This window comes from Musca domestica, unplaced genomic scaffold (assembly GCF_030504385.1).
Source record: "Musca domestica strain aabys unplaced genomic scaffold, Musca_domestica.polishedcontigs.V.1.1 118, whole genome shotgun sequence".
Classification (NCBI taxonomy): domain Eukaryota; kingdom Metazoa; phylum Arthropoda; class Insecta; order Diptera; family Muscidae; genus Musca; species Musca domestica.
In genome coordinates this window covers 885,236-910,541 of record NW_026712149.1, presented here as the reverse complement: position 1 = coordinate 910,541, position 25,306 = coordinate 885,236, and the positions used below count along the sequence as shown (strand labels likewise).

The 25,306-nt window shown below is 35.0% G+C and overlaps 1 protein-coding gene across 1 annotated transcript in view; it reads right to left on the bottom strand.

Moving 5' to 3' along the window:
- The window catches only part of LOC101899402 (fez family zinc finger protein erm), a 104,948-nt gene that overhangs the window by 28,284 nt on the left and 51,358 nt on the right, over positions 1-25,306 (bottom strand). Inside the window, exon 2 of the mRNA XM_011292259.3 lies at positions 8,974-9,024. The gene's annotated coding sequence lies outside the window, so the exon portion shown is untranslated. The remainder of the gene's footprint in view (positions 1-8,973; positions 9,025-25,306) is intronic.

The following is a 25,306-nucleotide window of genomic DNA, read 5'->3' as shown; positions in this document are numbered from 1 at the left end:
GTAAGCCAAACTGAAATATGTTCGATAAGAAATGTTTTGAATTGGAATAATCTAAGGATTGTCATAGATAAGTCACTTGACAATTGCGATAGATATTAAGAAAATAATTAAGAAAATTTTAAAACAGTAAGATCAGGGTAAAGTTCTGTCGGGTCGTCCATATGATATCCTACACAACATATTTAGCAATGCTTTGCCAGCAAAATTTGTGATTTAGAGTAGTATCGCAAACGAAGGAAAAAGTCCGATTACAAAAAAAAAAAAAAAAAAACAGTAAGGTAAAGTCAAAAGTCGGGCCGGACGACTATAGGATACCCTACACCATCATGCTTATTTAGTAGAGCTCCCGTAACAAAAGAATTTATTTAAAGTAGATTATACCACCTATTACCCTTTGGCTTTAGAGCAGTTATAATTTTGTTTCAGAGGGAGCTAATACGATACGATATATGAGAGGCATATCCAATTCTGAATAGATTTTCACTAAATTTGATGGAGAACTTTTTAACATAATTTATACCAAATAATATTGCTGTATAGTACATGATAGCACTTCGAGAAGGAATGTATTAAACAAATATATATCGGAGCCGAGTTCCAACAAATGGAAACGTACGTCCCGAAATTCACTCCATTTAGGCTGATATTAACCGTCATTTGCACAATAAACTTGAAATCGTATTAAGGATATATTTTCCAAATTGTTAGCGAATTTCGATAAAATTTGGCAAATGTACTTCTGAGCTCCATAAGATATCTGGTAGCAAATATCATTGTTGTCGAATACATATTACGAATGCGAGGAGGGACATATTACGAATGTGAGGGACACCAAATCGGATGAAACATATATATGGGAGGCTATAGCTCTATACCTGAACCGATTTTCACCAAATTTGATGTACTTGCATCTAGACTAAAGTCGGTCGGATGTGCTGAAATTCAGGTCATTTGTACTGATATTGGCCATTTGGTGTACAATTAACCTGAAATCGGTTGAAGATAAATATGGGAGCTATATCTAAATTTGAACTGATCTTGATAAAATTTTAGGCACTTTTAGGTATCTGATATCTGGTGACAAAGATCACTCTTGTGGAATGCATATTACACACGTGAGGCACTTAAACACCAAATCGGAGAAACATATATATGGGAACTAAAGCTATATCTGAACCGATTTTTATAAATTTCAATAAGGTTCGTCCTTGTTATTGTTTGGAAATTTTTATTTTAATCGGATTATAAATGCGTTTTGTTCACAAAAATACTGACGGGCGGACTGACATGCATAAATCGACTCTGAAAGTGATTCCATGAAGATCCTCAAAAGTATGGGTCCTTTTCCATGTTAAAAACAAATGCACAAAGACATAATACCCTTATCACTGATCTGTCAATCTTGTTTATTCAAGTCCACTGAACTAGGGTCAGTTTGAACGCTTACGACTCAATTTCAGAAATCCTATTTTTTATAAGCTGACGCTGCAACCTGGGCTAAGTGATTCCGCAGGAATGGACTCATATAGCTTCCAATGTTTTTTTTGTCTGTGTATACATAACAGCTGTATAATCTGAATTGAACTGATTATCCTCATGGTACTGTAAGGAGATAGAACAGCTTTGTAAAACTACTGAATTATAGCCATAAGGCTATGCCCGCTTTCCGTCAAAATTATTCACAATCATATGCAACAAGTTTATCTCAATTATTTGATATTTTTCCTCATTTTTTAAATGGACTAAAAAGTTATTTTATTGCTCTCCCCTTATTCTCCGCCCAAAGCTAAGTGAGAATTTTCTTACCTCCACCCTTCAGTACCCCTTACCACTTCCTAATACGTTTTCTTTTTTTCTTCCTGTAAAAATTCTCAATTAAAAATCAAACATTAACAATATTTCAATGTCATCAACATTCTGGGCATAACTCCAATCACCCAATAGGGCAAGAAAGCAGAGTATCATTGCCTCAAAAGAATACTGTGCGCAAAGTAACAGGAAAATTTCAAATATTTCAATTATGTATTTTCCATTTAGGCTTTGACTTTTCCTTTCCTTTTTTTTCCTAATAAAATCTACCAAGCCATATTATTGACAAACAACTTGGCAGAACAAACATACGCCCAAAAGGCAATAATTTTTGCACTGCCTCTTCGGTCGGTTGGTTGGTTGGGTACTGCTACTACACTTTGTCCCACCATATATAGAGCCCTATAAACGCTTCATAAATCATGAATTGTCATTGTGAGACATCACAAAACAACGCTCTAAAAATGGTAATAGCTGATGATCGCGCAGTGATGTTGGCCGAGGTGGTGTTGCAAAAGGAATATACTCCCGCTCGGCTAAGTTTGGTCACATTTGTGAACTGTAAAATCAAACAAATTGTCCAAGAAATCGTCGTTGCAACTTCATGCCAAATAAAGCCACAAATTTACACACTTATGAATTATGATAAGAAAAATAGGAAAAACACCGATCTGTATTCATAAATTGTGAGTGCGAAAATATGGAGTGCCTGGCAAAGATTGTGCGGAATAAAATTAAAATTTAATAACAATTTAACAAATTATAATGATATTTTATCTAGAATAGAATAAAGCACACAAACACACACTCAAATGCATTGCATTTGACATCTACAACTGCTGACATATTCGTGTTTGTGTCGTTGTTGTTGTCGTTAACAATTTTTGCCTTATTTGATGGCATAGCGCATTGCAGCTTCAATGCCGCTGACACAGCCACAACCAGCAGCAGCACGCATTAACCAGGTATGAGGTACACACGTCTACTTACACCTTCACCTTTAGAATCTACTTAAAACGCATAACGCATTTTTAATTTGAAATACCGCGCGAGCAACACACAAACGCACACTCACTCCCACAGAAAAGGCAAGAACAGCTAGTCTCGGTCTCATCTGATGCAAAGGTATGCATCAATGGATATATGTGTGAATGTTTGATTGAACGAACCGGGAGATGATGGGGAATGATAGCCAATACAGAAGATTGGATTTTGGAGAGAGAGACATACAAAGGAATACCTTACTGTTTATTTCAGTATAGACAAGTCATACGAAGTAAGTACTTACCAAACTGCCACCAAGAACCAATAAAAAAGTTCAAAGAAGTAGTTGTTCCATTTAATAAACTAGAGTTGAATTTAAATTGTATTTCACCTCCCTACCTGAGGGTGAGGGGGAGAGGGTTGAATATGATTGGTTGTTGAGCACAACATTTACTCAACGACGGTCGCAGTTAATCGTTACTTTGTGAGATAAAAGTAAGTTATTCTGCTTTGGTTTTTTTTTTTTTTTTTTTTTTTTTTGAGAAAAAATTCATTATTTTGTAGCTTACGGTTAAGCTACTATATGTCATCCTTACACATTATTTGGTAATGAGGATAATAATTTATTTTTCTTAGAATTTTTTTAATGTCCCTTTATTTTCAAACTATTGACAATGCCGAAGGTAGCTTGCTTACATTACCTTGTAATGTCACGTAGCTCCCAAAATGTATCCTCTCTCTACCTCTCTGGCAATGGAGAAGATATGTAGCTGACATTATTTTTGGTCTACGGATAATATAGGTCGGAAATATTTGTCATTACTGGTAATGATGAAAGTGACATGTATAAATGCCAAACTTTTGCTGGGTACCCAATGTGTTACGATTTAGACACACTGTGTCGCCTTTACTCATTACTTGGTAATGAATATTTTTTTTGGAATTATTAAAACAAACTATTTTCAACCTATTGGTAATGCCGAAGGTAGTTTCTGCTTACATTACCATGTAATGGGTTATTTGACATATACTGCTCCCAAAGTTTATTGTCTCTTTCTGAGGCCATGTAGTTTAACTTTTTTTGGAGTAGAGAGTAAATAGTTGTCATTACTGGTAAAGATGAATGCCAAACTTTTGCTAGATACACAATATGATGGGATTTAGACACACTGTGTCGCCTTTACACATTACTTGCTAATGAGGTTTTTTTCCAATTTTTATGAAATAATCCATTATTTTTTTTATTGCCGAAGGTAGTGTTTGCTTACATTACCTTGTAATGGGTTATTTGACTCATAGAGCTCCCATAATTTATTCTCTTTCTCTGGTAATGCAGAGGCCATGTAGATGACATTATTTTCGTAGAGCATAAAGAGTTAACATTACTGGTAATATGTGGCACGTATGAATGTCACCTTTACTCATTACATGGTAATGAGGAAAATAAATTATTTTTCTTTGTAATTTTTTAAAAGAAATTACTATTATTTGCAATCTGTTTGTAATGCCGAAGTAAGTTTGTTTACATTACCTTATAATGCTACCAAAAAGTATCCTCTCTCACCCCTCTCTCTTCCTGGTAATGTAGAGGCTATTTAGTTTGTTTTTTTGCCTACTTTTGCTGAAAGTGGCACGCATGAATGTCAAATTTTTGCCGAATGCATAATGTGATCCGGTTAAGAAACTCTGTGTCACCTCTTCTCATTACTTGATAATGAGAGAAATATGTTATTTTTCTTTGAAGGAAATAATCAATTTTTTCCAACTCTTGATCTCTCTCCATCTCTCTCTCTAAAAAGTTGATTTTGACCAATATGTACTGCTGTCCATTAGGTATGGAGGGATTGCTTCCCCAAAAAATTTTGTTGCAAATCTCCTCCAACAATAAAAAAACAACAACAACAGCAATACAAAAAAAAAAAAACGTCAAGATCGATCATATATGCTTGTCTTACCAAGTCAAGTCAATGCGTTTGCAATAAATATATACGATAATGTTCGTCTGGTGAGCAGTATGTCGTCTGCCCGTCGTTCGTTCATTTGTACGCCCGAATGTCTCACCGTCTCTCTGTCCGCCTGCCTGCCTTGCACAGCCTCACTCATAGTTTTTGAATGGTTTATTTGCTTAGTTTGTTATTATGGTTGTTGTAAATGCGTAGATTTTCTTGTTGTTGGTGTTAGTGGTGGTGTTTTTTTTTAGCAAGTTCACATTTGATCATCTAAAGTTCGTTGCTTAAATCTTTTGTCTCTGGCAAATGCGTTGCAGGCGATGCAGTCATACTCCAAAAATTGTCTAGAGATTGCTTGGTTGCATGGGAGGCGCAGGAGTCAATTGTTTTTGTTTTTTTTTCTCCATCACTGATCATTGTTGCCTTTTGCATTTGCGTCAAGTGTGTGCGTTTGTTGCTGCCGATATGGTTGCAACGTTTCCATCTAAAAATGGCAAACAACGACGACCTTCTATTTTAGGCCACTAAGGAATTGCATTAAATGCTTGCGCAGTGGATTTAGAACTGCGTGTGTATGTATGTGTGTGTGAGTGCTTGCATTCTCAATATTTGTCATATGTGTCTGTATGTTTGTGAAGCTTACAACGTGTCGTAGACATTGAAGTTTCAAATACAGGTGAATTTTTATTTTATTTTTTGCTTTAAGTAAAAAAAAAATAGAAAAGCAAATCGTTTGGCCATTGCTGGTTTTAGAACAAAACTAAAAACCCCAAAATGCCATTGAAAGCTCAGAACAAATACGTTGAACGTTTCGGACAGATTGCCACTTTTGTCATAGCAAAAATGATTTTGTTTTTTTTTTTTTCTATTTTCATCATTCAACAAGTCATAGGAAAAATTGCTGCTGTTTTGAAGTTTTTATATGGAAGATATTGCAAAAAAATTAAGAAATTTTTGATTGTAATGACTTTGGACAATTCAAAAACAATTGCAAAAAATAAAATCTGGCAAAAACTGATTTTAAGGTCAATCTAAAAAAACAAAAATATTTTTTAAAACAAATACAGTTTTTTCTCTCAATCATCAAATTATATTTTATTATTTTAATTTTTTTTATTTGCAAACAAATTTAAATATGTATGCACAACCAGAACCATAATAAAAATCAAATTAGCTCAGCTTTAATGTGCCAAGAAAAAAAATTGCTATTTCTTTTTTATGACTCTTTTTTTTTTCTTTGATAACTTAATTTCTTTAATCGACCAGAGTGTTTTGTTTAATAAACACAATGACAGTTTTTTGTGTTTTTTATATTTCTTCCAAATGCTAAATACATTTTTTTCATTTTCTGTTAGGTCTTCTTGTTCTTAGCACCACTGACTGACTAAATTGTTTCCATTCATAATCACAGATCGAGCTATGAAAGTAAGGCAAAAAATTCAAAGCATAAGACTTTAAATGTTGCTTTAAATGCTGTTTTTGTTTTTCTTTTTCGGTTCGAAACACCATTCAAGAAAATTGTTAACATTGCAGTTATGAGCAAAATTCGTGCTCAATTAAGGGAGAAAAAATTTCGAAATTTATGGCGCCTTATATAAAAAAAACCTGAACTAAATTTTAAATAAAATTGAATGAAATACTTAAATTTTTCGAGAAGAAAAAAAAGAAAAGTGAAAGAAGAAAAAACGAAACTATAACAAAGAACATTGAAAACTGCAAGCTGTTTATGTGATGTTACAGTTTATGGTTTTGCACCAAGAAATGTATTGAAATCTAAAAAAAAAAACAATTTTGTTAAGCATTGTTATGAATCAACATTGTAAATCGCCTATTTAACAGTTTTTTACAGGTTTTGAGGCCAAATTATGAAAATGGTGGAAAACGTCTTGCGAGATTATTGAATGAAATTTAATTCTTTGCATTAAGATTTTACAATTTTTAGTACAAAAAAAAATATTTTTTATTTATTTTTTTTTTTTTTTAATATTTGAAAGAAGCTGAGTATAATTTTTAACAATGAAATGGAATTTTCGGTAAAAGTTATGCCATTGGAATTCCCATCCATAGGTAAATTTTTGTGCAGCTCGGTGAAAAATGTTCAACTGAAATGAATTCAGTTCAAATGTATGTGTATTCCGTCGATTACTTAGAAAAGTTGGTTTGCAGTATTTTGTTTTTACTCAGAATTAAGTTTTATAAGTAAAAAATTATTGTCTGCAGATTTCCCCTAAAGATGAAATGACTATTAATTTTTGTGCACTCATTAATTGTTAGGGAAAATGGCGCCCAACGGGGGTTTTAAAAATTCTTATGAGCTAAATACAAATTTACCTATGCTAAGATTTCTGTAACCTCGCTGAGATTTTCGTAAAATGGCGCCTAACGGGGTGTAGAAAACAATCTTATGAGCTGTCTTTTAAAAAATTGTATCTGAATGGCGCCCAACGAGATAGCTGTTTGAAATATTGCACTTGCATTGATGTTGCCACCAGGATTGGAAAGGGAACATTTAGATAGAGACCTAATAAAAAGGTTCCTCTTAATCAATTACGGGCTCCTTGCAGACAAATTACCTACTCACAAGAAATTTTAAACTTAAAGTCACTTTCAGGTATAGCCCCATATAATGGTATCTCTTGACGGGGAGCTTTGAAAATTCTAATGAGCTTTCCATTACAAAATTGCATTTGAATGGCGCCCAGAGGTGGGAACGTTTAGTTAGATGCCTCATAAAACGGTTCCACCTGATCTTCGGTTTTTAATAAGTTTCTGCCACAATTCCCAACCGAATCAACTGTAAGTAAGAGCTTCTTGACAATCCGTATTTTGAAGATTTTTGCCTCAACTTCCAATCAAATCAGTTACAGAAAATGGCGCCCAACGGTGGTTTTCAATATTTTCATCAGCTGAATACAAATTGACCAACGATGAGATTTTTGTAACTTCGATGATTTTTACAGAACGTGAGGTGAGGCCCAACGTGAGGTTTAAAAATTCTTATGAACTATCTTTAAAAAAAATGGTATATTTTAATGCTGCCCAAGGAGGCAAAGGTTTGAAGTATTGCACATGCTTCCGTGTTGTTACTTGGATTGGAAACGGAACGTTTAGGTAGAGGCCTCTTACAACGTTTTCTCCTTAGTTTCAGGGATTTGGAGGGGTATGCCCCAATTTCAAGCTAAATCACGTGTAATTGCTGTGAAGCCTTAATATACCGATAACTCCTGATTTCCAGAATATCGGAGATTTTCACTCAACTTTCAGAGAAATCGGCTGGAATTTAATATTAATCGCAGACTTTCGGTACCTTGGAGGTTTGTGACTCAATTTCCAACAAAATCAGCTATAAATTGACATCACGGGCACACAGTGGGTAGATTTACTCCTCACCAGAAGCGTTCAATGTAGACCCACTTCTTGCTACAGCAATATCATATAACCATAACTGTAGCTCTTGATTTCTGGTATTTTGATAGGTTCCCGGTCCTAATTTCCCCACAAGTCTGCTGAAATTTGATTTTCTCTTTCTATTTCTCTCTCTCTCTCTCTTTCTTGTTATCAAAAAATGATACACATCCCTTTGACTTTCGGCGTTTTAGAAGCTCTTATTTCCAACCAAATCAGCCATTTACTCCTCGCAAGAAATTTGCAATACAGGTCCACTTTTACTAGCCCCCAATTGACATCCAAACCAGCCTTTAATAATTATTTCTGGTTCCCTGTGGGCATTTTAACTCATAAAAAAATAAATAAATAAATAATCTAGGTCTAATTTCTATTATTTTTGTGAGGACTCTGGGTCAATGTTCAACTAAATCAGCTGTAATTAAGATTAAAGCTTCTGAGTTGGTGGGTTTACTCCTCGCAAAAAATGATGAAAGTAGATCCATGTATTTCCTTCAACCTCCGAAAATGGTACATCCTGATATTAGGGTGAACGAAAAATTGCACATCTCGCATTATCCTTTTTTGCATTGAAGGTCCAAATTATAAATCTTAAGGGAATAATTCTAACTCGGCTTTGCTCCGTAAGATTTTCTAAGACAAAACAAAAAAAAAAGTAATACAAGTAAACCTAAAAAATTAATGGCGCCCAATGTGAGTTTATCATGAAACAATCATATTTTTTTTTCAAAATTACGAAGAATGCAGAATTGGATATGTTTATTCGAAATGAGACTGACTTTATATTATTTGCATAAAACCCTAGAAAAGTAAAGCAAATTCTTACCTTAATGTCGTCGGTTCTATCTGTTTAACATTTCTAAAGAGTTGATAAAATCTGAAATAAAAAAAAAAAAATAAAGAAAAATTAGTAAAATCGTAAATAAATTCAATAAAATTTTTGCCTACAACACCCCCTCAATTATTAGTCATGCACATTGAAATCACCTGACAACCCAAGATATTTATGGATGCACACATACATACAGATATATACTTTTTTCAATTTCAAATGTAAGCTCTCATGAAAGCGGTACAACAACAACAGACGAGACATTTGCAGCAACACCTTTAATGCAGAGGTTGCATGTGTAAAATGACATACGTCATGTTGAGTCTACAAAATGCTTCTTCGTCAACTCAATTCTAAGCACAGAAAAAACCACAACAATAACAACAGTTTTGTCTCTGGCCTGTCTTTGGCACATAATAACGCTGAGCACAAGCTGCTGCAGATGGTGGAAAAGTGGTTGAGGCCACCATCGTCATCTCATATTTACCATTTCCAACAAACTCTTGCAACTTGTTGCATACTTCGTAAGTTGGTTTCCCGTAGTGGTCACTGTCGTCCGGCCACATATATATACATGTTTTTATGCCTGATGACATGCGCTTTAAGCCTTTTGATACCGTCACAGTTGTATTCACATAACCCACAAATACACCACTACACCGCCACCAGTGACTTTTGAGCCTTAGCCATAGATTGTCATACTTAAGTTGCCACACAGCCAAACAACAGACGTCTGTCATATGACTTGATGCGATTATATGCACGCACATCGCACAAGAACCCAAATATCCAACCAACCAAACCATGTTCTTTCTAAAGCCATCCAAAGTCCCAAAGAAATGCTAACAATAGTCATAAAAAAAAACTAAAAACAAAAAAACCTTCTGAAAAAATGAAGACGAATCTGCTTATCTACGGTGATCCATCATTGGTCCAATGGAGAAAAAAAACAGAAAATGTCTTGAAGATACGCAGCAGCATCTCCACCACCACCTCACATAGGCATTTTGCATATTGGCCAAGGTTCTGGTTTCTCTTTTCTTTTTTTATGCTCAGCGACATAAACTACAAGAAATTTATAGGCCACAGGTGATTTTAGTTTTGTGTGTGTGTGTGTGGATGCATGCAAATTTGTGTCAGTGTGTGTGTGCGTGCGATTTTTGGCATCAAATTTTCATGTTTGTGGCCATAACTAAATATGCGGGCGTTAAGAGCAAAAATATGCTAAAATGTGTCAGAACCTTTTTAAAAGCCATAAAACAACAAGTGTCAACTATGGTTGTTGTTCTTGGCCATGACGACGAAGATGACGATGACGTTGCCAAGCAGCCAGCCATGGCCAAATCAAATTCCACGCTTCCCATAAAAGCCACAAAACTTTAGCCAGGAACCAGAAAAACCAGTGAATTAACCTGAAAAGACATTCTAGAGGTACTGATATTGATTACGCTCCCACGGTTTTGGATACCTTCTCTTTGAATGCATCCCAATTTAAAATAAATACAAAAAAAAACAGGAAACTTTTGTGATAACCACAACCAGACATAGCCTTGAAGGGTACATGAGAAATTGAAACCACCCTCTTCATTTTAAGAAAAATCATCAATGACAAGATCTACAACTTGTGTGTGAGTGTGTATGAAAGTGTGCTTTTTTTGAAATTATCGCTCTGGGGATTTGTTTGTAAAATCAGGTGATTCGATTTGGGAAAATGTAAATGCATAAACGAGGTATTGAGGTGGAACAAAAAAGTGCACAATTCGAAATATTTTTTTTGCGAAATATAATTTTATTGGGGTGGTTCGAATGCAGCTATGCTAAATAATTTTTTTTATGAAAAAGTACTACCACGAAGTATTCAGAGAATGGCACCCAATGTGAATTATGAAATCCTAGTTAAATGTCTATTTAGTACAGTTTTTTTTGCAATGGATGGCGCCCAACGTGAGTTTAACAAAACTACCACATGAAACCAACGTATTCGGAAATTGTTTTCTATGTCGCCCAGTTAAACGAACGAAGGCTTGGAAGAAATCCCAAAAGAATCTGAGTTCAATTCAATTCTTTGGTTTCGCTTCTATTGAGGAACCAAACAAAAACCAAGGAAACTTATGAGGATTGATGGCTCTTTCTGAAACCATAGTTATTCCCTGCCCTATTTCCATCTTTCTCCACTTAAAAAAACAAACATTTGTTTTATAACAAGAAGAATTATGAGATTAAGCCTAAGTATATTGCAACAGCAAAAAATAACCCTATCATATGCTTATTAAATGTCTATTTAGAAGTACAGTTTTTGCAATGAATGGCGCCCAACGCGAGTTTAATAACTGGGCCTCAGGACACCATCATATAAGAAAATTAATTTTTGGCTAGCTCACTGGACAAAATGTCATCTCTAGTAAGAAAAGCGTATCAAAAAAGTGCTAAAACATTTCGTGATATCGACAAAACAAAAATAAAATCAAAATGGAATGGCGCCCAAAGTGGATTTATAAAAACGATATATGTGGTTTTTGGATTTTTAAAAAAGAGGTCTTTTTGACAAATTAAAAAAGAAAATTGTGAAAAATATCTTTTACGACAAATGGCGCCCAATGCTGGTATAAAAACTCTTATAAATAATTGATTCACAATTTCATCTGAATGGCGCCCAACGTAAGGACAAAAATTCGTCTTGGAAAGGCCGGTCAAAATGGCTCCACGGGTGGATTTATACAATTTATATCAACAACGAAGCACTAATAATCCTCTCAGGACATGCGGTCATACATGTATTAAAATAAAACTACCAAATAAATGGCGCCCAACGTGCATTTTGAACATTGCAATTACACTTATAGTCTTTACATTATATGGCGCCCAAGGAGGTCTAATCAAACATCCTCTCAGGACGTCCGGCCATAATTGTATTAGAAAAACAACTACACAATAAATGGCGCCCAACGTGAATTTCGGATATTGTCATTACACTTATTGACTTTACATTATATGGCGCCCAAGGAGGACTAAGAAAAAATCTTCTCAGGACGTCCGCCCAAAATTGTATCAAAAAAACTACACAATGCATGGCGCCCAATGTGCATTTTGGGCATTGCAATTATACTTATTGCGTTTACATTAAATGGCGCCCAAGGAGGACTAAGCAAAAATCCTCTCAGGACGTCCGACCATAATTTTATTTTAAAAAAATACCAAATAAATGGCGACCAACGTGCATTACGAACACAACCTTCTCTTTACACACAATGGCGCCCAACGAGGAGTAAACAAAAAGCTCTCCGGTCGTCTGGTCATAAAAGACCAATAAATGGCGCCCAATGTGCATTTCTGACATTATCTTTACACTTTTTGATACTGAATTAAGTTCTTTGTTGACAAATCTAAATGCTGACTATTTTCGATTTTAATCACGTCAATAAGCTCATGTATTTTTTTTTTCTCTTTAATATGAATTATTTAGTAAATCATAATTACTGCACAATACAACATTGTTGTTAAATTAAATTGAATATGAATTTAATTTAATTTTTTTGCGTACATTTCTCAGTCCCCGCAATAACTTGTCTTTGGGGTGCACCGAGTTTAATCCAAACTGGCCGACTGCATTAACAAGAGTGGAAAGTACAACAAAGAAGCTAAAGTGCACTTTAGTTGCTGGAGCTTGCAATAACTGGTGGACGAGGCTGCTGCTGCTGCTGCCGCTGCAGAAACAAAACGCGACAGACCATATAATGATTGTAATTACATGTACCCCGAAAACCATGGCAAAGCTTACAGAAATTTAAGTAGATGTGTTGAGATATATGTATGTACGTGTTCTTCGTATAACATTGAGCTGACGGTTCTTTTTTGTTCACAAAATTGAAGGAGGGGAATATTATTAGCCGTTTTGTTTGTGTTTTTTTGTATTCAATTTTATAAAGAAAAAATTTAACAACTAAGGCCAATGTGTGTGTGTGTGTGTGTAGGCTGGATAGTATCTACACAGACGATGAATGACGATGACTCGAGCCAATGTGTAAGCTTAGAGGCGAAATGTAAGCAGCCAGCACGCTTGCGCACATGCCATATTGTATTTGCTTCTTCATGAGATGACGTTGCGCACATGGCATACAAAGCGAAAACACACTCTACAACGGTTTATAATGATCCAGCACGCACACACACACACACTGATGAGAGTAAATTCTCATTTTTTTCTTGAGGGAGTTGTGCTTTTTTTTAATTTGCACAATGGGTTGGGGAGAAAAGAAATTTAAAATTTGAAATGAATTTGAATTTTTTAAGTAAAATAGGACAAACATTTTATGGGGTCTCCGAAGAAGAATATTTCGAAGAATGACAAATAGTAATAACCATAATAATATGGTGTGGTTTATATTGTAGTGTGGTGAAATTGCTCACGAATTTAACTCTGGTGTTCTTAGTTTTCAATAAGCTCTGGGTAGCAGTTGGGTAAGTTCTTACTTCCTGTGGCATGACCATACTAAAATGAGAGCTCAGTAGGCTGTATTGCAAGTAGTGATACCAAAGTGTACATATTAAACCCATTATTTGATAATGAGATTTTTTTTGCCGGATAGAGAGGGCTGTCGAAATAGAGATATTTGCCTCTTTGAGCTTCCTTCTTTTCCAGAAAACTAGTTTCCTTTATACACAAAATCTCCTTCCTTTTTGGCAGATTTACCAAATTTTTGCTACGTTTCGAATATTGGAACCGAAAGTCTTAACTCACTAAATATGGACTAGTGTGAAGAAAATCACACCTTGGGTTTTCATTTCATTGCAATCTACTCTTCTAATGTTATGTTTCATGTGTATGGGTATGTAAGGCGTTGGTATGTGTAAGTTTCTGGCATTGTGTTGTTTTTGTTTTAGTTTTTTTAAGGTTTTAGCACGCGCTGCTAATTCTTGTTTACAAAACACCATTTAAACCATGGCATCTATCCATCCAACCATCCATCCGTCTAACCATCCATCCATCTCTAAGTATGGAATCAGCCAACCAGCTAACAATTCAACTAAACTTGACTAGCACGCTTAGCTTAGTTTTTCCTGAATCCCCCACAATAATAGCTTTAGCCATTGTTAAGAGATGGGGTGGTAGATGAAAGGTGTTGTTGTTGTTGTTTTTGCAGTTATTGTTTGGCGTTGGTGGTTTTCTGAATCTGGAACATAATCTATTTTCTTTGTTTTGTTTTTATTTTTTTCTGAAAAGGAAAAAAGCTTAAAACATCAAATTCCAAGTTGATATTTATAATAACTCTACTGCTAACTTACACACACACACACACTTCAGTATATGGTAAATATGTGTGCGTGCATAAATGTTGCTTCTGCTCTTCCATGGAAGTCTAGCACCACTTTTGATGACCATTTTTTATGGTAATAATAGGTAATAATATAGTGTTTTTGTGGTTATGGTCAAAGATTATTGTTGAGAAACCTGGATCACAGGCAGACAGGCGGGGCTGGCGGGTTGGGCTGGAAAGCTAGTTCTGAAAGCAAGCATGCTAACAAAGCTTGCAAAGTGAAAAAATTCTAAGCAAATTGCTAACAATTTCCTTGTGAATCGACCAACTGTGGCCAGCAATTGTTGCATATTATATGCGAGAGAGAAAGAGAGAGAGAGAGGGGGAAAATAGGAAAAGCTAAACTGACCTTAAATATCTTCATTGCTGTTGTTTTAGAAACCGCCGTTTTGGCGTGTGTCTAGAACACATACACATACACATGTACGTATGTGTGTGTTACCATAAAAACACTACCACCCTCATGTGGTAATTGCATTTAATGTAAGTGCAATCAAATTTTGAACATAAAGCAATTAGGAATGTAAAACGGAACTACTGGGTTTAGGACCACGCGGGGACCACGAGCTACTCCAAAGTTACCAAATGTTGTGGCTATTAACACACATACGACCCGATTGAACACGGAGAGCACAATAAAGAGAAATCGCTATGATTGACTAAATAATTCACCCTTAGCTTCATATACAGAGTGAGATTAAAAAGAAACTGCAACAAAGTCAAACCCCATATTTTTTACATTTTTTTTTTCAAATTTTATTGAATGCAAGCAAAAATTTTCGAAAATAGCATCAAATTTTAGAATAAGTTTAGATTTGTTCGATTTGGCACGAATTATGGCCTTCAAACGGCCAATAAAACCGTCACACGTTGCCCGAATATTGCTCTGCGGTATTTTGGCCCATTCCCAGCGAAGAATTTGCATGAGGTGATCGACACTTTGGTATTTTTTAGTGCCAATCTTGCCTTTCAAAATACTCCAGACAAAATAGTCCAACGGATTGGTATCCGGAGATTTTGGTGGCCATTGTGCGCTGGAAATAAAGCGAGGAACCTCATTTTGTAACCGTTCTTGGGTGGCGCGTGATGAGTACGATGGTGTTGAGTCCTGCTGGAATGTCCAAGGTCTGCGGCCAAAATGTTTGCGTACCCAAGGCTTTAATACACCCTTCAGAATATTTTCGCGATAATATTCGGCATTTATTCTGATGCCACGGTCGATTAATACGAGTGGAGAGCGACCACCGGCTGTTATGGCGGCCCACACCTTTACCATGGCCGGCGCTTGAGTTCTGGTGGCCAACCGAAGGTGCACATTTTCAGATGACCTCATTGGCAAGTAAACACGATTATTGTGTTTGTTTACAAACTGCTGGACAACGAATGTTTTCTCATCGTAGAAAACCAAATTCGGCAGTTCACTACTTTCGGCCAAGTGAAACAACTCTTTAACTCTTTTGAGTTTATTTTCTTTCTGTTGCGTTGTAAGTTCTTGTCCTTTTTGGAATTTCAATGGCCCCGAGGTCATTTTTCAATATTTGCCGAATGGAATATTGCGATATGTTCAGCTCACGAGCAATTTTTCGGCCACTGCGAGGCGGGTTTCGATCAAGTCGCTTCTATACTTTTCGAACCATTTCTGCTGATGTTGCTGTTTTCTTCTGTCCACTTCCTTGACGTCGGGCTACACTATCAGTATCACGGAAACGAGCGATGGTACGAGACACAAAAGATTTATTCACATTTAAATGCTGGAGTGCTCTAACGATAGCCACTTGTGGTTTGCCAGCCAAATATAAAGAAATCTCACTATCACACTTGAATTGCATTACGAATTACGTTTTCTTCTGGAAAATTCTCAACAAAATGCTTTTGTACGCTTGTAAACAATATAATGAGCTGTCACTGGAATAATTTTAACGGCTGTCGGGCGAGTGGCTTAGAAATGACAGCAGTCTGAAATTGGTTTCAGTTTTTTCATCTCACCCTAAATATAACTTTGCTCTATAGCAATATTGTCAAAATTGATCAAATTGGTGTTTTCAAAAATATTTTTTTATCAAATATTCTGCAACTTGAGATGCATATGTAACCCTAGGCAACAACAATGGTCCTAGGCCTCATAACCTTTATAAATTGAGCTTGGAATTTCGGCAACATGTCGAAAATTGATCAAACATTTTTTTATCAAATATTCCCCATTAAAAATATTTGCTCTTCTTGCCTCCAAAGAAGAGCATAAACAAAAATATATATTCTGCAAATTTTTATTAACAAATCAATTTTGTATAATTTTCTATTTCTCATTAACTTCAAATCCATGGGTATTTATCATAACATTCGTTAAAGTCTTAATCGAAAGCAAAAACAAAAAAAAAACTCATGCTTACAGTTAATTGGCATTGCAACTGGTCAGACGGTCCAGCCAGAGGTTCTTTTTATTTAGTATTTTTTGGTTTTTTTTTTTAATAAAATGTGGCATAACGTTCAACCTTTGGCCCCCTCGATTAATAATTATAACAATTTATTATGCATTTACAGCAAGCGCACAAAGCGAACCAGAGTCAGATAAATAAATAAAACCTGTTACTTCTCTTAATACTTTGGTTTAACCTTCAGAGGTCTTTTCAATATTATTCTTGTTTAAATCGGGTTGTGCTCAGACACAACACCACACCACACCACCCGCATTGCTCCCCGCCAAAGTGTTTGGTTTATAAACAGTATATTTCATTTATTTTTTCAGTTTCCCAAAAGGCCTAAAACTTAACAACTGTTTATTATTATAAATTCTCGGCTAAGTTGGAAAGGACCGACCGAGAGGCATAAAGACAGACAAACAGACGGCCTGACAAAGAACCAACTGAACGACCTTTAGAAAAATGTGCACATGTGCAATTTTCAACCACATCATACGGCTTGCCAGTGCAACAAACATTCACATGTGTATGAAGGTATGTTTGATTGTGTGTGTGTGTGTATGGCATATTCGTTCCACCGGGTCTGACCACAATAGAAATACATTTTGGCCGTACGTCACAACTGGAGTTTTGTTGGGTTCCAAAGTTTTTCTCATGTGTGCGGATAATGGAAACTACTACAGCCTCCATGCAACAAGACCTTATGAAGTTTAGAAGAGAGCGAACTGAAGTGGCTTTGGGTTTTCGGGACATAAATAAAAATTTGTTAGATTTGTGTTCTTGTTGCAGTTGTTGTTTTGAAATGTTTGAAACCAGTATTTGTGGCCGAGGCCCGAATAGCATACATTTTAATTTATTTGAGAAACATTTGTTTTGTTTGCCGACCAGCCGACAACCGCCACCACCACCACCAACAGAATCATTCACTTTTCAATTGATTTCCAATGCCGATTATGGCGACAATCTAACAGTTGGAAATTGGAAAAATTAAAAATTATTTCCATTTCTAGGTCTTGGATAGATAACCCCGGCGTCCACAAAACGAAGGCACCCACAATGTTTTCCTTTTTTCTTTCTCTCTTTCGTTTTGATTTTTTTTTTTTTGTTGTTTAATCAACATGAAATGAAGTCAAATTATGTAAAGTGGCGTTTGGTCGTCGGAGTTTGTTATCTCTGGCTTTTTAAGTGTAAATTATATAAATGCTGTTTAAAATAGCCAGCTGATGAGGGTGATGATGATGATGATGATTTATATATATTTCATTGATCTACTTTGAATATTTGTTGTTGTAGTTGTAAATATTACACAGGCACTCAGTGCCCGCGGTAATCTGGGCAATCTGAGCTGCCACTTGTTAAACCAAATAATAGCCATGTGTGCGTGTGTGTGTGTGTGTTGCACGATTTGCTGTTTATCAGTTTATTATAATATATTGTTGTAATTTGAGCATTGTTATTGTGGTTTTACATTTGTTGGTTTTGTTGCCTCCACGACATTCCACATGATACTCCAGTTGTTGGAGCAAACAGACAAACACTCAAGCAGCCAACCAGCCAACCATCCATGCTGTTTAGTGCTCATAATTATAAGCTGTGGTATTTAACGCCCACACACATTCGACTCGAGCGCGGAATGGCTGGTATGTCGCCAGACATTAGCATTGTGGTGTAAAACATTTGTTTGCTATTTAAATTTTCAAAACTATCAGAAAGAAACCAAAACAAAAAAAGTATATTTCACATGCCAGCATACATGCCTACAAACGTACGTATGGTATATGGTCAGCAGATATGCTAGTTAGTTGATTAAATGCCCATTTGTTTTCACATTAAACTAGCAACAAATTAGCAATTTAAATGACATGAAAACACCGAGAATCACAACTCAACTCAAAAACAAATTCAAATGGAAAAATAAACAGAAAACAAATATAAAGCAAGCGTAGATTTGACATTTATCTAGCTTTACATGTTACCGCTATTGTGGAAAAAAAATTATATAAATTATAATACTTTTTTCAATTGAATACCATAGATATTTTAAAGAAATGAAATTTAAAGCGATTTTTATAAGTCCAATTTAGAGAATCTTATTATAACTGGCCAAAGGGCAACAGGGGGTTTGGGTGACCTAACGATATTTTTTTTTTTTTTTTTTTTTTTTTGAAAATAGCATTTCTACACAATGGGAATTTCGAATGCCAAAATTTGGAGAATTAAAAACGTTTGAATAATGAATTTTCAAAAAAAAAAAAACATAGTGGGTCAGGGCCACACCAAAACGAACAATTTTATACTTTAAGGATTTTCATCTAACAAATCTTCTTAAATACCAAATTTGAAACGTGGATAAATGTGATTAGGATTATTAAAATACTGAATATCGGTGGGTATTGTTATAGGTGCGCTATAGGAAAACGTGAACCTAAATATTCAATGTTCTTCCACCGGAGCTGCAATCGATCATGACATGCAAATACCAATTTTTAGACAAATCCGTGGAAGAATGTGGCGAAAATCATCAAAATACCGAATATTGGGAGATACCGTTTTATGGGGGCTATACAAAAACGAGGACCTGTACACACAATGTTTCGCAACCGGAGTTAGAACCCATTATGACTTTTAGACAAATCCGTGGAAAAATGTGGCAAAAATCATCAAAATACCGAATATTGGGAGATACCGTTTTATGGGGGCTATACAAAAACGAGGACCTGTACACACAATGTTTCGCAACCGGAGTTAGAACCCATTATGACTTAAAAAAAGAAAAAATTTAGACAAATCCGTGGAAAAAATGTGGCGAAAATCATCAAAATACCGAATATCGGGTGATACCGTTATACGGCGGTCATACCAAAACGTGGACAGATATATCTCATTTTCAATACCAACCATCCTAGACACAATACAAATTGTTCTGCCAAATTTTGAAGGTCTGCGTTAAAAAATGTGTTATTTATTTATTTCAAAAGACAGACGGACAGACAGACAGACGGACATCGTTAAATCGATCTAAAATTTTATGCTGATCATGAATATATATATACTTTATGGAGTCTGCGACGAAGGGATGTTACAAATGGAATGGCAAAGATAATATACCCTCCTTTTCAAGGTGGCGGGTATACAAATGGAGAAAACATAAAAAAATACTTAAAATCGGAGTTATGGAGGGCTATTCCATAAAGTAAACCGATATATCCCATTTTATATACCAATGATTCTGGACATATTCCAAAGATCTCTATCAAATTTCAAAGCTCTATCCTAAATGTTGTGAAATGCATGGTGCGAATTTTTGTCCAGAGGCATAATTAGACCATTTATCTTCAAAAATGAGGTAGGAGTGGCCATTACGTTATCGGGTCAAGTTGAACGAATTATTGTTCACAAAAATTGAAGAGGAGGACATTGCCGCGATTTGGGTTCAACAGAACCGCGCTACGTATTACACAGCCGAAGCTGCACTCGATGTCTTGTGAAGGGTTTTTTGAAGATCGGAATGTCAGCCGCAGAACTGATGTCAGAACTGATGTTGACACCCTTAAAGCTGCGATTTCACGCCGATAAACTGTTATTTATGGAGTGTCGTCAAAGATAAGTATATCGCCGACAAGCCAGAGACAATTGAAACTTGAAACGACAGTATTCGTGAAGCTATTGGTAAAATAGAGCTACACACAATAGATAATTTGCTTTAGAAGTGGACCGCCCTAGGCAGTCATTGGACTATTTTTTTCCATTATTTGCCGGAAGAATTGTACTTTCAAATAAAAAGAGAATTTTGAGAAAATATTGCTACTTATTTTTATAGAAGTTATAGAATTTTTTGATGGATCATAAACTTTAGGGTTTCCTTTGGATATGGTAAAAACTATATTGGGGCCTTAATAACGTTTGGCATCCATTTGGAATCGGAAACTCCTATAGGATTTTGATCAACGTACCTAGTACTATCAAGTCTACTTGGAATTTTCCAAAACTTAACTGGTTATCGTACGGTAAAATTACATAGAATCGGCAAATTGAAGAAAAAACTACTAAAATTCCCAGAAAAAATAAGGTTTCCTTATTAAAAAAAATTAATGGGATTTTTTAATGGTACATATTGAATATTCAAATTTCTTTTGTTCGGAGACTCACAATGAAATTCGATCTAGAATCATTTCTCCTTTGATGGTTTCCCCAAAAAATGAAGTATACAGGGAGATTTTGTCTCAGATTGGAAACATGTTAAATTTCAAGTAAAACAAGATATATATTTTTCATTTTCAGTACACCCATTTCGAATGTAATTTTCTTAAAACTATTGTATTTAGATATATGGTTTATTCCTTGAGTTACCGTGAAATATTGTATAGAATATTTCTTCCTTTGATACATTCCGCATAAAACAAAATTTTATGTGACGTAAGGCGAAAAACGGCCAAGAAAAAATTTATCAAAAAAATTAAGAAATATTTTCGGTTATTTTATCTTTTTTTGGGAATATTATTGCAAATATTTTTTGGATATGCAGTGAAAATAGAGATTTCTTTTCTTTGGTAACTTATATTAAAATTTGATGTAGAAAATTTTTGTCTTTGACGTCATTCTTCTAAAATTATGCTTTATATGATATTTTATATGAAACCCACCTTAACTATTTCTTTAACCCTAAAATGCGTTTTTAATGTACATGAATTCCTGTTGTTCAGTTATGCTTTAGACTTTTGACATCTTCTAAGACCTATAGTAAAATTTTGAGGCAAACATTTTTGTGGCACATTTCGACCTGCTACGATCCCGTTGAAGAGGAGTTTTTAACCATATTTTCAAAAAAAGGGCCAAAAAGGCCCCTTTTTCGACTCGTTTCAGGTTTAACATTTTTGACCAAAATAATCTTTGTGATGTTATCTGCAATATTGCCGAAGACACTATATAACTAAAGTCGGCGGATTTCAAGATTTCTTAATCTGAAGATAACAAAAAAAAGTGAGAGGAGTGGAAACCTGTCCCCTAATCTAAATATTACATTCCCATGTAAATTTTAAAAAACGCGGATACACGTGCCTTATTTAGCTTTACTTTTACAAACTGCTGGATTTTTCCTGTAATTATTTAGAAAATTGAAATTTGTCGCACAGTGTAATTTATAAGCCCATCAAGCGATTATATATATCTGCAGCTCGATATTTTCCAAATACATGTTTTTGGGTAAATGTGGACCCTTTTTGAGTACTGGATAAAGTTAAGCTTCCCGTCTTAAAATTTGTTAAAAAAAATATAATTTAACTATGTTTATATTTCTTAAATACTACACCACGAATGTATGTCTCCATGTATGTATGTACATCCAACCACAAACCAAACTAACATGCTTGCCCGCAAATGTGATGGCTATCTATCTGCATGTGTGTGGTCTGGACTGAAAGCATGTACAAATTAGCAGCCAGAATTTTATGGCAAACAAAAAAAAAAAGAGCGGCACATAACCATGTCCGTTTACACTCGTAATATAATATTTTGTGGGAATAAAGAAGTGTTGAAATTTTTGAAATGTTGTAAAATTTAATTTTAACCAGCACTTGGTTCAAGAAATGTGGTGTGAAGTGGTAGATGGTGTGTTTGGGAAATCTATTCCATAATAAAAAGAATAATTGCCAGGACATAAGCATTTGTATGTTAATTAGTATGTTTGGCAAACACGTGATTTTTTTCAAACCTTCACCAAAAATAACAACTGTGTCAGTTTTAAATTTTTATTCCATGACCGGCCATATGGTATAGTTTATTGTTTTGAAAGTTGTTATTTTGGTTTATTTGTGCCCCCCCAACAAAAAAAAACAAGTGGTCACCACAATTGTTAAGCCACCATCTATTCGGTCCGTTAAAATATGAAAACATTTGTGTGTTTTTGGTGCCTTAATTTTTTGTTTTCAAATTCTAACAAGCAGAAAAATCTAAATTCCATTCACAAACCACAAAACGCACCATTGGACAAATGTGTGGTCCGATCCAAATTACAAAAAAAAAAAAAATTGTTGAATTTTGCAAGCAATGTGAACTTTAATTACAGAAAAAAACGCCAACATACAAATAACTCAAACTTGCAACGAAAAAAAAAAAATCCAAAAGTTTCTGCCACATTTCTGTATTTGTAGAAAAATTTGTCATATTATTGTTTTCTCATAAATTTATGGGTTTCTTTACATTTCGATCTCATTTCGATTGATATTAATTAATATTTTCGCTATTTTGTTTACATCACTTTGATGTATGTCCATAAATTATCGGACATGATCCGTACAACAAAAGAACATTGGTCCAATGCAGCCAGCCACTGGCCAAGAAACGCGAACATACATACATACATACATATGCAACATTGTTTGAAATTATTTATTGATCTGTCACATGTCATTTAATATGACTTATATATATGGTTTAGTTTTTCAATTATTTCACAAGCATTTTGACAATGTTTTTTTTTTCGAAGTGTGGCCACATGGATAGGGATGTCGTGGGGTGGGGGGAAAATTAAAAAAAAATAGTTTCAACACAATGATAATAAAATTATTAAAATACATTTCAATTAGCTTTTTTACATTAGCCCTCTTGGATAGAAATGTTGTGGGTGGGTTTGAACCAAAGTTGGATGAAAATATTAAAATAAAAAGAATAAGCTACTTGAAAACCAAAAATAATGAAAATTTCTAAAAATTAATTTAAAAAAGTTTTTTTTGAAAATCAATTATTCTTCTTTTTCCTCATGTGTTTGATTTGCCATCCCTAACAAATAGTACATGTATTGTTGAACCGTTGACAATTGTCATTGGAAAATTTACATTAAATTAACATTAATCTTTGTAATTGTGTGTATTTACTGAAACCAAAAAAATAAATAAATATATTGTTAAGATTTGAAAATGTATAGAAGGAAAATCTGTCTACACTTTACAAATGTTTGCACCAAAAATGGCATAAGCACGATGTGTCAATTTATAAAAGTTGTCACTACAATGATAAATCTGTATAGACACCTTGTAATTAAATGGTGGCAAAGGTGAGAAAGAGAGAGAGAGAAAGAGAAGAGTGAGAGAAAATAATATACGGTACTAAGCCAAGAGGGATATCGAATTAAATAAATATGTTTTAATTTGAAAATTTAAAATTGGATGACAAAACTTTTACAAGGTTTATTCAAATATGTGTGAGAATTTTGAATTTTCTTCGGAATTTGACCATATTTCAGAAATTGGTGTAAAAAATTAAATTAATTATTTTTACTAATTTTTGGGACACAGTATGCGTCTGAGTTTTTTTTCCGTTTTTTATTTTACCTAAAAAAAATTACAACTCGAAGATTATTATAATTACACTGTGCAGCATAAAAAAATAAATCCAGGAAAAGTCCCGAAGATTGTGAATACCTTGAGGCCTTCAACTGTTTTTAGAAGAACTTGAGGTATTTTATTGTCTTCCACAATTTTTGAAATTTTCGGATTAAGATACCTTGGAATCCTTTGATGTCATACAGGGTAAGATGAAAAAACTGCAACCAATTTCAGATTGCTGTCATTTCTAAGCCACTCGTCCGACAGCTGTTAAAATTATTCCAGTGACAGCTCATTATATTGTTTACAAGCGTACAAAAGCATTTTGGTGAGAATTTTCGAGAAAAAAAAGTTATTCGCGATGGAATTCAAGCATGATAGAGTGATTTTTTATATTTGGCTGGAAAACCACAAGTAGCTATCGTTAGAGCACTCCAGCATTTAAATGTGAATAAAAAACTAAATGTATCTCGTATCATCACTCGTTACCGTGATACTGGTAGCATAGCCCGACATCAAGGAAGTGGACGAAAAAAAAACAGCAACATCAGCAGAAATGGTCCGAAAAGTAAAAAGGCGACTTGATCGAAACTTGCCTCGCAGTGGCCAAAAAAAAATGGCTCGTGAGCTGAACATATCGCAACATTTCATTCGGCAAATATTGAAAAATGAGCTCGGGGTAAAGCCATTGAAATTCCAAAAAGTGCAAGAACACACACCACAACAGAAAAAAAATTGATTCAAAAGAAAGAGCTAAAGAGTTGCTTCGCTTGGCCGAAAGTGATGAACTGCAGAATTTGGTTTTCCCCGATAAAAAAACATTCGTTGTCCAGCAGTTTGTAAACAAACAAAATGATCGTGTTTACTTGCCAAAGAGGTCAGCAGAAAATGTGCACCTTCGGTTGGCCACCAGAACTCAAGCGCCGGCCATAGTGATGGTGTGGGCCGTCATAACAGCCGATGGTCGCTCTCCGTTCGTATCAATCGACCATGACATCAGAATAAATGCCGAATATTATCGCAAAAATATTCTGAAGGGTATATGGCCACGCAAACATTTTGACCCCAGACCTTTGACATTCCAACAGGACTCAGCACTCAGCCATCCAAGCCATCCAAGAATGGTTACAAATTGAGGTTCCTCGCTTCATTTCCAGCGCACAATGGCCACCAAAATCTCCGGATACTAATCCATTGGACTATTGTGTCTTGAGTATATTGGAAAGCAAGGTTGGCCCTAAAAAATACCCAAGTGTCGATCACCTCAAGC